Here is a 17,167-nt window from a genome sequence, read left to right as displayed (position 1 = left end):
CCTTCCCTATTTCATTCCTCAAAGCTACCAATTCTTCTTCTACTGTATTTCTTTCCCCCATTCCTGTCAATTATTCCCTTATGCTCCTCTGAAACTCTGTACAACCTCTGGTTCTTTCAGTTTATCCACGTCCCATCTCCTTAAATTCCCACCTTTTTGCAGTTTAATCCTTCCTATACTTTCAATATTCCCTCAACATGCCTGTCAAGTGGGTAGGCTACATATAAGGGGCTTGAAAATCATTTATTTCCCCCTGTACTACAGGCCACCATGTACAGCTGATCGATAAAGTAGACCGATATTACTTGAAAATATCATGCGTGTCATGCAGGGTAGCCTATATGTTGGAGCCCAGGAGACTGTTTCTTGTCTCTGACATGTGGGCTGCATGAAAAGCAGGTTGATTTGGCGGAGCAGTACTGTTTCTACACAACTTGTCTGTCTTCAAAGCAGCCTATAGACTAAGGGCTGGAAAAAACACGTTTTTGCCTATATGTCCTCTCCTATTGGAGCTAGGAGGTTATAAACCACATAGTGCTGGTACTATGATGCGTGCTGTTTCTGCGCCAGGTTTGGGGGAAATTGATCCAGGGGTGTGGGAGGAGATCACGGATATAGATACATACCCTCTGCTCTTTGTATATAACAGATTTAATTGTAAAAAGCTGTTAACCCCTATTATTCATTCCAGAGCTTTCAACTGTTTCAGATCTGCAAGGATTTCATCGAACAGTAGTACAACTTACACACTTCAGTGTAGCTATTCATATTGCAGCAGTTTTATGCTGTAGTAGCGAAAATATTGTGGAGGGACGGAACTCAGTATTACACCATTTCTGATTCCCAGAAGAAACAGAACAACCTGTCAGAGATGCTGGATGCATGGAAGCAATACAACATGGCCACAATGAACCACCTATCTAGCACATGTACATCAGGTGTGTGACAGCTGCTGGACAGCATATTAATTGCTTACTGTAAGGTGACCCACTGTGCAGTAGTGCAGTGGCTGAAGGGGTAACTGTTTTGATAGAAAACAGAACGCGGTGTATGACTTCGGACGGATATTCAACAGCTTCCAGTCGCTACAAACCCTAGCTTTCAAGTGCAGAGAGTATCTGCATTCAACATATTAAAAAATTTAAACTATTTGAAAGTCAGTTAGAAATAACATTTATGTTTCCTTTGATTACGGGCGACACTTGCTTCCTAAGTTTGACCAGGTTAGGTTGGTTGGTCGATTTGGGGGAGGGGACCAAACAGCAAGGTCATCGATCCCATCGGCTTAGGGAAGGCGAAGAAAGTCGGCCGTGTCCTTTCAAAGGAACATCCCGGCATTTGCCTTAAGCGATTTAGGGAAATCACATAAAACCTAAATCAGTATGGTCGGACGCGGGTTTGAACCGTCCTCTTCCCGAATTTGACCAGATTAGCTGCACCGAGGAATCTGTCACTACCGACAGGCCCATTCGACTTCTACCAATATAGCTACTCCTGTCAGCAACGCGGAGGAGAATAAAGTTAGAGTTAACATTTAGCGAAGAGTCAGACCCTCAACACACATATGGCTCACGGTGATGCCGTTATGCCACAAAGGTTGTTTCTGAATGCTGCTCACAGTAGCGCGGTATTGCAAGTGTGATGTTCTACACACTTTAAAATGTTATGTCGTTGAAACCTCTGGCTTTGGACAGTATTTTTCTCAGCTAATAACAATTTAGCACAATCTGGATTATTAGCTTCTCGATCGGCTACATTAACCTGTTTTTAATTTTATAAATAAGGCGACAATGATGTGGTAATAACTCATATTCCTTACAAATCGAAAGAGACTCTGAGCTCTTGCAACTCCTCCATCTGCAACAGATGCTGAGAGTGGCTACAAATGCAGCAATAGTGAAATAATAAATGTCACAAAAAGTTACACAAGAAATGGTATCTGCAACAATAGTAGGTCGACTTGTTCCAAGGAAAGGTCAGGCAAAACCTTCTGCGTTCTCATCGTTCAGTTAACACATCGCGAAGCGAGACGTCTATCTGCAATGTTTTTACTTCCGTTTCCATGTGTTTCAGATAACGTACACTGAATTGCGGTACCCTCTAAATGGTCCTGGGAGATACTGTGGCTACGCGTTACCCTGTGGTGTTCAACGTTTTCGACTAGGTGCTTCCTTGTTTTGGAATGATGGCTAGCGGCCACTCCCATCCTCCCAATACACCGTCGCCGCCACAAGTCAGCCTAATTTAAACACAGTCATAGTTTACGTAGTATGTGAACCTTATTATAGACTTAGCACTGCCACAATTTACACATAACTGCAAATTTACTGTAGCTTCTGGCAAAAAAAAATTAAATAATTCTAATTATATTTTTAAGAACTTTACTTATTTTCAGACTAATACTGGACGTATTTGTGAAAGATATGACACATCCATACCAAGGCACTTTCGCAGATTCTTTTCGACAGTATGTCGTAACTCAAAGGAATTGATTTGATCATAATAAATGCGCCAGGATTCTCCATAGTATTGGCCCTTATATAGTACAATTGGTTTCCCCAAAATTATGTGGTTTTCCACATTCAGAAATTATTATTGAGACATTACAGAAAGCAAGGAGATGTTTTTGAGCAGTAAGAGTAGTTGTTCGAGTAACATAGCGCCAATGTTGTTTCCCCAGACTTTGTTTTTAAAGATTTGAAAATGAACCAGCCTTTCCTACTTGATGAGATTGCTGTTTTACAGAGAAATCACTTAGTCTGGAAGGTTTCATAGCTTTTGAAGTGTTCTTCCACAAATGAGGGACAATGGTAGTTTTTGTTTGACAGGTGAGAGGTGAATCCATGTTTCAGTTATTAGAGTATTGGCAGCACTTTTTTCTCAGCCTTTTTGAGGAAATATGCTTCCAATAGCACAAGTTATGACAGTGGGTAGATGGGCACTGTGCTCCTCTGAACACAGACCCAGTGCACCGCAACACGTCCGCAGCTTCAACAGTCTCAATATTGACACTTCGTGGTTCCTAAAGTGATGTTCAGCGCCAAGTGCATTTGTACAGTTCCATTATCGGAACCCAGGCAACTTCTTTACGTGTACTGACTACCACCGACAGAACACATTAGAGTAGCTTGTGGTAGTGACATATTAATTATTATTTACATTTACGTCTGTTCTTTCACACATGTCCAAAAGAACAAGACCACACAGTCATGGTTCTGCAGCCGTATAAATAAGTGATGAAAGAGGAATACCGACGTCAGCCGCATGACGGTATTGAGGAAACTCAGTGGCGACAAGTGAATATTTGTGCTGTTCGACAAATGAAAACATCTCCCCAGAGGACGATAACCTAAGCTACTTCTCGAACCCATCTGAATCCCTTTTCCAAATACACTGATGATCCAAGACACGACGACCACTGCTCATCCACTCATCGCGAGACTGACAAGGTCGCCCCCCCTCATCGCTCCCCTCCCCTTCAGATTTAATGGTAGGGTACCCAGAGGAGAGCCCGTCAAAAACTGAACACAGGTCAAGCATGAAAACAGGAAGGTGTACTGAACTGTGAAAAAAAAGCAAAATAGAAACAGTAAACGGTCCAAGAAGCGCAATATAAAGCAGACTGACGGAAAACTGCGTCGTGGATAACTAGTCATGGTGTTGGACTGTCAAGCGGGAGACTTGTGTTCGGTCCTCCATAGTGTCAACCTTTTTCTTTTCCGCTGGTCGCTGCATTCAAATTTACGTCTGTGTCGTGGTGTAAAGTCTGTTTGCAAAAGCAAGGTGTAAGCTAAGGACCTATAATGACAGTTGATGCTGCAGAACTACTCTATTAGCAGCGGAAAGGAAGTGGCTTTCCAATAAGAACCGCAAACGTTTGTTCATAACAATCTTATCGACGCACTTCATTTACACAACTGGTGAGTGAGATATGCCTCCTCGACCCATTTTGGTGTTCGTATGAATGTGATCACTCCCAAGGAAATGATGAAGACAAACAGTTTGTCACATAAGCTGCAACAAATGAGCACAAAAGTTTCACAAGCACACAGTTTCTCTGTGCTCTGTCAAAACATATATATGTTTTTAACGTTTTTGAAGTTGCTTCCCGTTTTGGAAGTTTTGACTCTTGAATTCCTTCGTTGTAACATACTTCACACCCGTTTATTTGTTGTTTTCCTTTCTGTGGGACGTCTATATGGCATCGCATCTACTCTCACTATTCATCACATTAACTGGCGACGGTAACGTAGTCTTACCACACGATTCATATTCTACAACGAATGTATGGTACGACAACTGCCAGAACAAAAACATTTCAATGACAGGACAGACAGTTCATAATGTTGTGAAAAAAGATGAAACAAAAAGAAATGGTGTGAAGAGTCTTGAACACGGCTCGGGCGGTTTACAGTCCAATAGCACGACCACTCTTTTTTTTTTGTTGATCTCATTTTTGTTCTATATTGTTCGTTGAATTTGATCGGGGCAGACGTCCGATGACACCCGTTCAGTGTCTTCGTTGATTCGTTCACTCCGTTTTTTTTTTATTACAGAGTGTAGTTTACCCTGTGATTGAACACGCTGCGCTACCGTGCCGGCTTTAAACACGACGCCACTGATATTCAGTACACCTCAATATTGCACGTGTGGAGCTTGAACCGTTCACGGTTTTTATTTTCATTCACAGTTCAGTGGAGCTTCTTCCTGTTTTCCTGCTTGACCTGTGTGTGGTTTTTGACGGGCTACCTACTGGTCCGTTTTACCACTAAACCTGAGGGAGGTGCGATGGGAATTTTCCCTTGTGAGTGCTGCCTTGCGGCGTCGCGGTCCCGCGACGCGGCTGGGAAAGCACATCAGGGGAACCGAGACGAATGGGGCATCATTCTAGGGCGAGACAGACCGAAAATCGGGAAATCCACTGACATAACCTACTTTAGTCAGTGGAGGAAAAGTGATCGTTAGAAATTAAAATTGTAGAACAGCCACAACCGCATATAAACGTCGTTTATTGACATATTTCACTCGACAGACGCGAGCTTCTTCAGCAATTTAGTAGCTAAGGGCCACACGTTAAAATATCTGGCCGTGCATAGCCCCGCCGCCTTAGATTAAAAAATACGCAGCCAAATAAACACTCACGGAGCAGCAAGAAGGAGTTGTGCGACCTAAACGAAATCTGGTAGGCGTGTTTCTACATCTGAAAGATAATGTCTATTAAAATTTTGCGCCAGTCGCGTAAGAGTGGCGCAGGTAGCACCACTATGAGGATGCAGAAAAAAAAAAGGTTCAAATAGCTCTGAGCACTATGGGACTTAACATCTATGGTCATCAGTCCCCTAGAACTTAGAACTACTTAAACCCAACTAACCTAAGGACAGCACACAACACCCAGTCATCACGAGGCAGAGAAAATCCCTGACCCCGCAGGGAATCGAACCCAGGAACCCGGGCGTGGGAAGCGGCAACCCTACCGCACGACCACGAGCTGCAGACTATGAGGATGCAAATCAAGTTTGATTTACGTACCCGGTGTAACGGTCCTGAACGTTAGTTACATTTGAGATTGGACGTCGTGAGCTGATGTTAGTCAGGGATCCCTGTAAGTCGATAAAGACGCCATTATCAACGCCTTATTGAATTTGAACGAGGTCGCGTAAAAAGGCTACGGAAAGATGGATGTTCCTTCTGCGATATCGCAGAAAGACTCGGTAGGAATGTAGCCACTGTACACTATTGCTAGGGGCGTGTGTCACGGTAGCGCACGGTCCAGACGGCCACTTGGCACTACCGAGAGGGAAGGCCACTGTGTTCGGCGTATGGCTGTGGTACATTGTACTGCATCTGCAGCAGCAATTTGAGCAGCAGTTGGCACCACAGTGACGCAACGAACTGAACTGTTACAAATCGGTTGCTTCAAGGACAGCTCCTAGCCGGACACCCTTTAGCGTGCATGCCACTGACCCTAAACCACCGCGATTTGCGACTTCAGTGGTATCAAGCGACAGCTCATTGGAAGGCACGGTGGAGATTTGTCGTGTTTTCTGACGAAAGCTGGTTCTCTCTCCGTGCCAGTGATGGATGTGTGTTGGTTACGAGGAGGCCAGCTGAGACCTGAAAACAACCTGGCTGCGTGCTAGACACATTGCAACTACACCTGTAGTTATGGTGTGGGGTGCGATTTTGTATAACAGCAGGAGCACGGTCGTTGTTATCGCACACACCCAGACTACAAATCTGTACATCAATCTGGTGATTCGATCTCTTGTGCTTTCACGAACTGCATTCCACAGGGTGTTTTCCAACCGGATAACGCTCGTCCACATGTCGCTGTTGTAATCCAACATGCTCTACAATGTGTTGAAATGTTGCTTTGGCCTATTCTATCACCAGATCTGTCTCTAATCGAGTACATTTTAGGCACCATCAGACGACAACTCTAGCAACAGCTACAAACAGCATTAACTGTCCCTCCATTGACTAAAGTAGGTTATGTCAGTGGATTTCCCAATTTTCGGTCTGTCTCACCCTAGAATGATGCCCCATTCGTCTCGGTTCCCCTGATGTGCTTTCCCAGCCCCGTCACACGACCGCGACGCCGCAAGGCAGCACTCACGAGGGACAGGGCATGGAACTCCATCCCACAAACTGACATCCAGCACTTACATAACACAATGCGTGCGAATTTCCATGCTTGTATTCAACATTCTAGAGGGTACACTAGTTATTAATGTACCAGAATTTCACATTTGCAATGGCTTATCTCTCTCTTACATTAACCTATGATCTTGTAATTTGAATCACTTACATATGTTACCTAGAAAAATGTATTCCAGAAATATCATTATTCTATATTAATTATTTTTTTGTGTGGCATTTTTTTTCCGTCTGTGCATTCAACGCGTGGCTCTTGGTTAGTATATTTCTGAAGATCCCCACGGCTGTCGAATGAAACATGTAAATAAATATGCGACTTGAGGCGGTTCTACAATTTTAATAGCGGTTTCGACAAAGGGCAGATTGTTATGGCCCATCGTGTGGGAATGACTATCTCGGAAACGGTGAAGAAGGTAGTCTGCATGCGTGCTACTGTCACGAGCATCTATATGAAACAAGGAGTAAGCGCCAAGGTGTTGGACAAACATGCTTCATCACAGAACTTCGAGGTCGGAGACCTGCTCACAGTGTGAGACACGATAAGCGGCGGTCTGTGGCAGACATGACGACAACGTACAATGCTTGTGCCGACACAAGTGTTTCGCAGCACGCCGTTGAGGGCACATTGTTAAAATGCAGGACCGCAGCAGACCAATACTATGGATTACCAAATTGACCCAGTGACGTCGGTAATTATTGCTGCAGTGGGTACGGGATTATCGAGATTGGACCGTGTCACATGGTCGGATGAATCACGTATCAGCTCGATGGTCACATTCAGATATGCAAGCATCCATGTTAATGGGTACTGTAAACATGCTCCACGGACGTAAGCTATTAGGTTGTGGGGAACATTCACCTGGCTCCCATGGGACCTGAAATAGTAATCGAAAGCACCATCACAGCTCTGGAGTATTTGAACATTATTGCGAACCATCTGCTTTCCCTGCTGGCGTTGGCATGTTTCAGAAGGATAAATGGTCATCTGACGAAACCAGAACAGTATTACAGTGGTTTGAGGAGCACTATGGGTGAACTTACATTTATGTTTTGGACAGCAAGTTGAGCTGATATGAATCCATTAGAAAATATCTCGACACTTTGGGGTGACCTGCCCGTGATTTACAGGAACTGCGTGACTTTTGCTTAGACATCTGCTGTCATATACCTCCGCAAACTTACCAAGGATTTGTCGGATCTATATCACAATCGCTGAAGTATTATGTTTTCAGAATATGGGCCAACACAGAATGTATTGGTTCATTTGTGTGATATGCCCAGATAGCTCCCTGTGGACAGAGCGTTAATCGCTCGCTTGCAATATTCTCGTTCCTAGCCAACGTTCCAGTACAGCTGTCCGAAGCGGTAGCCATGCTCATTAACACACAGCTCTGCAAAACTTAAGGAGACGAGATACGTAAAGCTCCATAACTTATTAACAACTAGGTGGAAATGAATGACAGTGCGGGAGCACGGTTGCCGGTGGTGTCCCAGCCGTGCACAGAAAACTGGACGTCACGTGGCATGAGGTCAGCTTGACTATGGCGCAAAATAGGGCTGGTCTCGCAATACGAGGCAGGATAAGACAGTGCGTGTGATCAGCGAGCAGTTACAGTGCACTATGATGGTGTTCTTCATTGCAACATGACCCGAAGACGAAATCTGATGCCTTTACATGGGGAAGAATCATCGGGAAATTTCAAGAAGGACGAAGTCTGATGTTGTTTCGCATGCATGAAGAGCGCTCCAGATTACAGGCACTGCTGCCCGAAAGAAAAAATGTTCAGATGTGTGTGAAATCTTATGGGACTTAACTGCTAGGGTCATCAGTCCCTAAGCTTACAGACTACTTAACCTAAATTATCCTAAGGACAAACACACACCCCCATGCCCGAGGGAGGACTCGAACCTCCGCCGGGACCAGCCGCATAGTCCATGACTGCAGCGCCTTTGACCGGTCGGCTAATCCCGAGCGGCTGCCCGAAAGACAGGAGGTGGTGGGCCACTGTCAACTCCAGGTGTATATGACCAATGCATTACACAACAAGCAAGAAGGGGCTCACATCGAGCAGCGGGTGCTAAAAAATGATTCAAATACCTCCAAACACTATTGGACTTAACATCTGAGGTCATCAGTCCCCTAGAATTAGATCTGCTTAAACCTAACTAACCTAAGGACATCACACACATCCATGCCCGAGGCAGGATTCGAACCTGCGACCGTAACAGCAGTACGGTTCCAGACTGAAGCGCCTAGAACCGCTCGGCCACAGCGGCCGGCGCATCGGGTGCAATTGCAAGTACGTTTAACAGGAGTGCAAGGCAAGCAATCTTACGTTCCACAGGAGTAAGGAGGATGCGTGGCTGCGGTCTCTTTGCCCAACGACCTGTACGTACTTTGGTTTCTGTTGGAGGCGACGCTGTACTGCGATTGTGCCAAGAGCATAGAGATTGGGGTGGTGTGCTCTTCTCGGATGGGAGCAGATTCAGTCTGAAGCAGATTCAGTCTGAAGCAGATTCAGTCTGAAGCAGATTCAGTCTGAGTTGTGTGATTCTGGAAACACCCTCTTAAGGAGAGAAGTGGAACACGTAATGAACCCATGAAAATTGACGAACACAATCGTTTTGCTAGTCCAGGTATTATGATGAGCGGTGGCACAATGTTGAGTGGAGGTACTGACCTCCAAACCTTTGGACGTTGCTGTTACACTGTACACCTTCTCCATGTTCACCTGTTCTGGACTACAGCCGTCCCTGACTTCATTTTTATGGATGCCAACGTGCAACCGCATCTAACAGAGCAGGCGGAGGAGGTCTTCGAATGAGAGGGTATTCGGCGAATGGACTGGCCTGCCCTTTACCCCGTGTGGAACACGTTGGGGGGGCGCACTGCAGTACGTCCACAAAAACCAACGTTCATCCAGCATTTGTCAACCGCGTTGGAGAAATGGAACGTCCTATCACTTCTTACTGACCTTGTGGCGAGCACGTTTCAGAACATGCACCATCACCTGTGGTGATTACACGCCCTATTAAGAACCATGTCCCACCTTTTGCAGTGTCCAGGGGATAGTCATTAATAACATGTTCCTTCTCTAAATCCTCGCACAAACGAAAAAATGGCTGACATCGAAATAAGTGTCCAAGGAATAGAAAAGCAACTGGAATCACTCAATAGAGGAAAGTCCACTGGACCTGACGGGATACCAATTCGATTCTACACAGAGTACGCGAAAGAACTTGCCCCCCTTCTAACAGCCGTGTACCGCAAGTCTCTAGAGGAACAGAGGGTTCCAAACGATTGGAAAAGAGCACAGATAGTCCCAGTCTTCAAGAAGGGTCGTCGAGCAGATGCGCAAAACTATAGACCTATATCTCTGACGTCGATCTGTTGTAGAATTTTAGAACATGTTTTTTGCTCGCGTATCATGTCGTTTTTGGAAACCCAGAATCTACTATGTAGGAATCAACATGGATTCCGGAAACAGCGATCGTGTGAGACCCAACTCGCTTTATTTGTTCATGAGACCCAGAAAATATTAGATACAGGCTCCCAGGTAGATGCTATTTTTCTTGACTTCCGGAAGGCGTTCGATACAGTTCCGCACTGTCGCCTGATAAACAAAGTAAGAGCCTACGGAATATCAGACCAGCTGTGTGGCTGGATTGAAGAGTTTTTAGCAAACAGAACACAGCATGTTGTTATCAATGGAGAGACGTCTACAGACGTTAAAGTAACCTCTGGCGTGCCACAAGGGAGTGTTATGGGACCATTGCTTTTCACAATATATATAAATGACCTAGTAGATAGTGTCGAAAGTTCCATGTGGCTTTTCGCGGATGATGCTGTAGTATACAGAGAAGTTGCAGCATTAGAAAATTGTAGCGAAATGCAGGAAGATCTGCAGCGGATAGGCACTTGGTGCAGGGAGTGGCAACTGACCCTTAACATAGACAAATGTAATGTATTGCGAGTACATAGAAAGAAGGATCCTTTACTCTATGATTATATGATAGCGGAACAAACACTGGTAGCAGTTACTTCTGTAAAATACACTCCTGGAAATGGAAAAAAGAACACATTGACACCGGTGTGTCAGACCCACCATACTTGCTCCGGACACTGCGAGAGGGCTGTACAAGCAATGACCACACGCACGGCACAGCGGACACACCAGGAACCGCGGTGTTGGCCGTCGAATGGCGCTAGCTGCGCAGCATTTGTGCACCGCCGCCGTCAGTGTCAGCCAGTTTGCCGTGGCATACGGAGCTCCATCGCAGTCTTTAACACTGGTAGCATGCCGCGACAGCGTGGACGTGAACCGTATGTGCAGTTGACGGACTTTGAGCGAGGGCGTATAGTGGGCATGCGGGAGGCCGGGTGGACGTACCGCCAAATTGCTCAACACGTGGGGCGTGAGGTCTCCACAGTACATCGATGTTGTCGAAAGTGGTCGGCGGAAGGTGCACGTGCCCGTCGACCTGGGACCGGACCGCAGCGACGCATGGATGCACGCCAAGACCGTAGGATCCTACGCAGTGCCGTAGGGGACCGCACCGCCACTTCCCAGCAAATTAGGGACACTGTTGCTCCTGGGGTATCGGCGAGGACCATTCGCAACCGTCTCCATGAAGCTGGGCTACGGTCCCGCACACCGTTAGGCCGTCTTCCGCTCACGCCCCAACATCGTGCAGCCCGCCTCCAGTGGTGTCGCGACAGGCGTGAATGGAGGGACGAATGGAGACGTGTCGTCTTCAGCGATGAGAGTCGCTTCTGCCTTGGTGCCAACGATGGTCGTATGCGTGTTTGGCGCCGTGCAGGTGAGCGCCACAATCAGGACTGCATACGACCGAGGCACACAGGGCCAACACCCGGCATCATGGTGTGGGGAGCGATCTCCTACACTGGCCGTACACCACTGGTGATCGTCGAGGGGACACTGAATAGTGCACGGTACATCCAAACCGTCATCGAACCCATCGTTCTACCATTCCTAGACCGGCAAGGGAACTTGCTGTTCCAACAGGACAATGCACGTCCGCATGTATCCCGTGCCACCCAACGTGCTCTAGAAGGTGTAAGTCAACTACCCTGGCCAGCAAGATCTCCGGATCTGTCCCCCATTGAGCATGTTTGGGACTGGATGAAGCGTCGTCTCACGCGGTCTGCACGTCCAGCACGAACGCTGGTCCAACTGAGGCGCCAGGTGGAAATGGCATGGCAAGCCGTTCCACAGGACTACATCCAGCATCTCTACGATCGTCTCCATGGGAGAAAAGCAGCCTGCATTGCTGCGAAAGGTGGATATACACTGTACTAGTGCCGACATTGTGCATGCTCTGTTGCCTGTGTCTATGTGCCTGTGGTTCTGTCAGTGTGATCATGTGATGTATCTGACCCCAGGAATGTGTCAATAAAGTTTCCCCTTCCTGGGACAATGAATTCACGGTGTTCTTATTTCAATTTCCAGGAGTGTATCTGGGAGTATGCGTGCGGAACGATTTGAAGTGGAATGATGATATAAAATTAATTGTTGGTAAGGCGGGTACCAGGTTGAGATTCATTGGGAGAGTGCTTAGAAAATGTTGTCCATCAACAAAGGAGGTGGCTTACAAAACACTCGTTTGACCTATACTTGAGTATTGCTCATCAGAGTCGGATCCGTACCAGATCGGATTGACGGAGGAGATAGAGAAGATCCAAAGAAGAGCGACGCGTTTTGTCACAGGGTTATTTGGTAACCGTGATAACGTTTCGGAGATGTTTAACAAACTCAAGTGGCAGACTGTGCAAGAGAGGCACTCTCCATCGCGGTGTAGCTTGCTGTCCAGGTTTCGAGAGGGTGCGTTTCTGGATGAGGTATCAAATATATTGCTCCCCCCTACTTATACCTCCCGAGGAGATCACGAATGTAAAATTAGAGAGATTCGAGCGCGCACGGAGGCTTTCCGACAGTCGTTCTTCCCGCGAACCATACGCGACTGGAACAGGAAAGGGAGGTAATGACAGTGGCACGTAAAGTGCCCTCCGCCACACACCGTTGGGTGGCTTGCGGAGTATAAATGTAGATGTAGATGTAGAATTCAATATAATTACTGACTTTGAATAAAAGTGTCATTTCTGTTCGTCTCATTGCATATCTTTCAGTTACCTTGTGTACTGTACTGCACTGTGGTGTACTATAATATACTGTTCTATAGTATAGCGGTTCCCATTGTTATCGAATTACGTTATTTGGCAGTGTACATGCAAGTTTTGCAGACCAATTTAATTCCACCCAAGCTGGGTGTGACGCGCCAGTGAATCGTATTCATTCCACAGTTAAGGACGGAAGACCAAGAACGAAGAACTCGTATTAGAAAGAATATAAGACGAGGATGTAGTCTTTCGACTATTCAAGAAGCAAAGACGGGAATAGAAAAAGGTTCAGGAATGGGATTAAAATTCAGTGTGAAGCGACATCATAGATGCGATTCGGCGATTACATAGCTATTCTCAGTGAAAGCGAGAAAGAATTGCAAGACATATATATGAAATGAACGGTCTGATGAGGACACACAATGGACTGATAGAAAACCGAAGAAAGTCGAATATACCGAGGAATGCCACAAATGATAGTACCGATAAACTTAACATCAACGAAGTAGAAGAGATTACGGAATCCTGCTACCCTGGAAACAAACAGAGAACACAAGGAAGACGTAAGAGACTTTCTAGAACAGGCAAAGACGGCATTCCTCAGGGAAATGTCTTCTAATGTCTACTAGTGTTACGCAAATACAATATATCATAGTAAAGTGAAGTGTGAAGATTTTACATTCACTTGTGCGTGTAGAAAATATTCTGTATGCATTCTTATTTTTTGATGGAAGCCTTAATACATTCCTTAGAATCTTAAATAAATCAAAATTCACGATTTCCTCAGCGACACGAAACATTTCTAAAACATTCCTATAGTACTATGAACTATTCCACTAATTTCAACATATCTCACGGTCTATATCGAAGCTATTAAGTTAGTAGTAAATTTGTGTAAATCTTAATTGTTTCGAACTTGATCAGCTTTTCTTCGTAATTAAGAGGTTAGTCCGATCCCACTCTGAGGCAGAATGGTTTTTCGATAAAAATGGGAATTGCACAGGAAAAATCGGGGATAATGGAAGTACTACATGTGACGCATTGTTAATGAGGGATTAAAGTAATAAACGCAATGAAATAATACGTATAATGAAATTTATAGAGGATTCTCAGAAACATCTGAAAGTTTGTAAGGGTGCTGCAGGTTAGGCGGTGGTGAGAAATTACTGTTAAGAAAAAAATTCGATACGTTGCGCCATTTCCGAGCAATTAGCGCTGAAGTTAGCCAATCTGGCCTTTTTGCGCGAAAATTCAAGCAGCCCGCAAGGGACGGTGGCGCCGAACGTGTTCTTCGTTTGGTTTCTGAAACCGAACAAAACACTGATAAAAAATTGGACATGCGACGGTAGTTGGTACTGAACCCGAGCCAAAGGCTGAGCAGTCTCATGTGTTGTCTTCTACGCTATGAAAATAACTGCTGACTGTAATTGTATCTGGCGGCCCGCTTGAATTTGCTCCCGCAACAGCCTGATTTCTAACTTCGGTGCTAATTAACACAGAAACGGCGCAACGGATCGACATTTTTCTTAGCAGTTATCTCTCAGCACGACCTACCCTGCAACATCCTTACCAGCTTTTCGGACTGTTTCTGATCACCCTGTATATTTAAGGTAAAACGTAAGCCTACGCGCTGCTGCTTTGCCTGAGATGTTAAAATGGTGCAATCGGCGAACGAGATGAGTTTCAATTCAGTGCGACACAGTTACTTTAATATTACATGTGAGGCACAATAGGAACTGCATTACACAGACAATGATGCTTCGGCATGCGTTATTGGCCGTGATCCTGTCGGCCGCAATTTCAAATACGTGCGCCACATTACTCCGCCGCCTTTCCTACAGCCGCCACCGGAGCAGGAGGCAACTGCCATGAACGATTACGCTGCTGCCAATGAGATGCAAGCACCCCCTCCCCCCTCTCTTCCGGAGCCCCAGCAGCGCGTGTACTTAAGTTCGAACATTCATGTACTGAGTGTGTTTGCCTGTTGAATAACATTTACAGGCTTTCATAGTGGCCAGGGCTCGTCATTTGCCAAATAGTCATAGTATTAAGACTGTCTGAACTGTAAATCATTTGTGTCGATATATATTTCAACATTCAAAGCTACTGTTAAGAACTGTCGCTGCTACTACAACAATAAGGTCATGTATTATTTTTAGTGCTTGATATTAGCTGTAGAATAAATTAATATCTGAATTCTCTGTTCATGAACAGCATCTGTTTCTCGCTCCTTTACCCACTAAGGAACCACACAGCGCGCAAGGAAGTTATGACAGGAGAGAGGTGAAAAAATTAAAAAATTCCTGGCTATTAAAATCACAACACCATGAAACAGCAAAGTAACAAACGTTAAACTGGCATAAGGTTTGCTACATATAGGACATGAAAATGATTCACAGTTCGGCACAATCGTACAAAGTACGAGGGGTGACGCTATCCACGTTCTGCAGTGGGTTTCACATTATGAAGTCGTTGTGAGATGATATAACGCCTTGTGTAAGAAGGAGTATCGTCTACCACAACGTGTCAGAATCAGACGCATCAAAATTGTGACCTTGCAAGCCTGCGGTTTCATGGTTCCATAACAATTCCATACGCATTCGTCACGATATCATGATTGTCAGGTGAATATGGAATTGACGGTTCGAGGAGCGCCATATTCAGCGCCATGTAAGATCTCAACAGCTCCACACGACGAACGCCAAAGGGATAAGAAGAAAACTCTGTTCGAACAGGCCTTCAAACCCCAATGGTACCAGCCGACTACCGCGACATCCACAGTGCATCTGGACTGGAGAGGCATGTGGTCACCACACTACACTCCTACCCATTGGCAGTTTCCGTGACTGACACCAGAACGTCCCAGTTACGTAGCTCTTCTATTAGTCTCACAGGAGCTGAGTGCACAACACTTGCCAACAGCACTCTGCAGAACCACTTGGTCAACCAACAAAGTGCCAGCCACGCCCGACGCACTTAACCTCGGAGTCATGCAGTATCAGCCATTACTGTGATTTCCCTTTCCGTCTCCAAACAGCAGAAGCAGACGCAAGCATGTGTGTACCTGTGCACTGGAGTCCTATATCTTGTTCCTCTCTCCAATGCTTTTTCTGCTATGAATGCTTGAAGTTGTTGCTGTTTCTCTTAGCGCACGGAAGATATTTTGAGGCCTGTGGTACACGTTTTTATGGTAAGTGATTAATTTACTTCGGTTATCTATGTTGAGGAATGACACCTAAGAAATGTTTCATGATAATTTCTATAAAGAATATGGCTAGATCCTACTGCATGTTTGCTGTATAGTAATTTAAAAATTTTAAAGTATATTTTCTTCTTATTATTTCTTTTCAGATTTAAATGGCGGAAAATGAAAAAAAGAGGAAAATTGAAAGAAGATTGCATGAAAATTGTTTTGAGTAAGGTTATGTGTACAAAATGAGAGCGAGGGAGGCAGCTAAAGAGTTTTGAACAATTAGAAAAGATAAAAGTCGCCGCCGAAGAGAAGACATGAAAACCAGAAAAACTAAGTTCTGAAAGAGAGCCAAAGAAAGAACTTAAGTCGGATGTTCCAAAATAAAATAAACGAGCAAAGGGTGGTCATTGAAAGCCAATTACAAAGTGGCAAAGAAAACTCGAATTTACTGGAAATAATGGGTCAACAGAACAGACTGAAAAGAGCACTATGTGTTTGTAGTCATCTGAAGAAGCCTGGGTGCCGTGTACCAAGCGTACTGACTGGGCACATATGGGATGTATGGGACAGAAGAATATTTTGTCTTTCCTGTCTCTAAAACAGCGAGCTAAACATTCGTGAACTGAGCCAAAATAGTAACAATAAGTCCCAAGCTATCTCTTCTATAATTATTTAATAATTGCCAGTGCAGTGTATCATTGACAACCGATGTTATCACAGAAAAATCGATGGCCGGTATTACAAAACACTTTCTACAAGCCTTGTAACTGTACCTCTTTTACTTTCGATGAAATGAAGTATTATAAATAAAACATATAAATTATTACACATGTCTTGAGGGTAGAAAACAGTATATTAATATACCGATTAACCACCATAGTTACACAGTAGTAAAGTCAAAAACCTTATCCTACTCAATACTACATGGCTCTCTCCTATAATCTAAATCACCGACAAACTTAATAATGTGTGCTTCGTATGACACTGTATACACAGTACAGATAAAATATTGCTGCTCGTCATCGTTTCTGGAACTGCAATTTTGATGGTGTGTACATTTCCACATACTTCGCGCGATGAGCACCACGCAAATAACTCAACGGAGGATACGAGACCACACGGACTGATGACCATAGATGTTAAGTCCCATAGTGCTCAGAGCCTCAGACCACACGACT

At 44.9% G+C, this 17,167-nt stretch overlaps 1 protein-coding gene across 1 annotated transcript in view; it reads right to left on the bottom strand.

The window, feature by feature from the left end:
* LOC124776316 (esterase FE4-like) overlaps nucleotides 1-17,167 on the bottom strand; it is a 79,812-nt gene that overhangs the window by 40,637 nt on the left and 22,008 nt on the right. The window lies entirely within an intron of this gene.

This window comes from Schistocerca piceifrons, chromosome 2 (genome assembly GCF_021461385.2).
Source record: "Schistocerca piceifrons isolate TAMUIC-IGC-003096 chromosome 2, iqSchPice1.1, whole genome shotgun sequence".
In the NCBI taxonomy this organism is placed as follows: Eukaryota; Metazoa; Arthropoda; class Insecta; order Orthoptera; family Acrididae; genus Schistocerca; species Schistocerca piceifrons.
The sequence above is the reverse complement of the archived record's forward strand: the minus strand, read 5'-3'. Positions and strand labels throughout refer to the sequence as shown.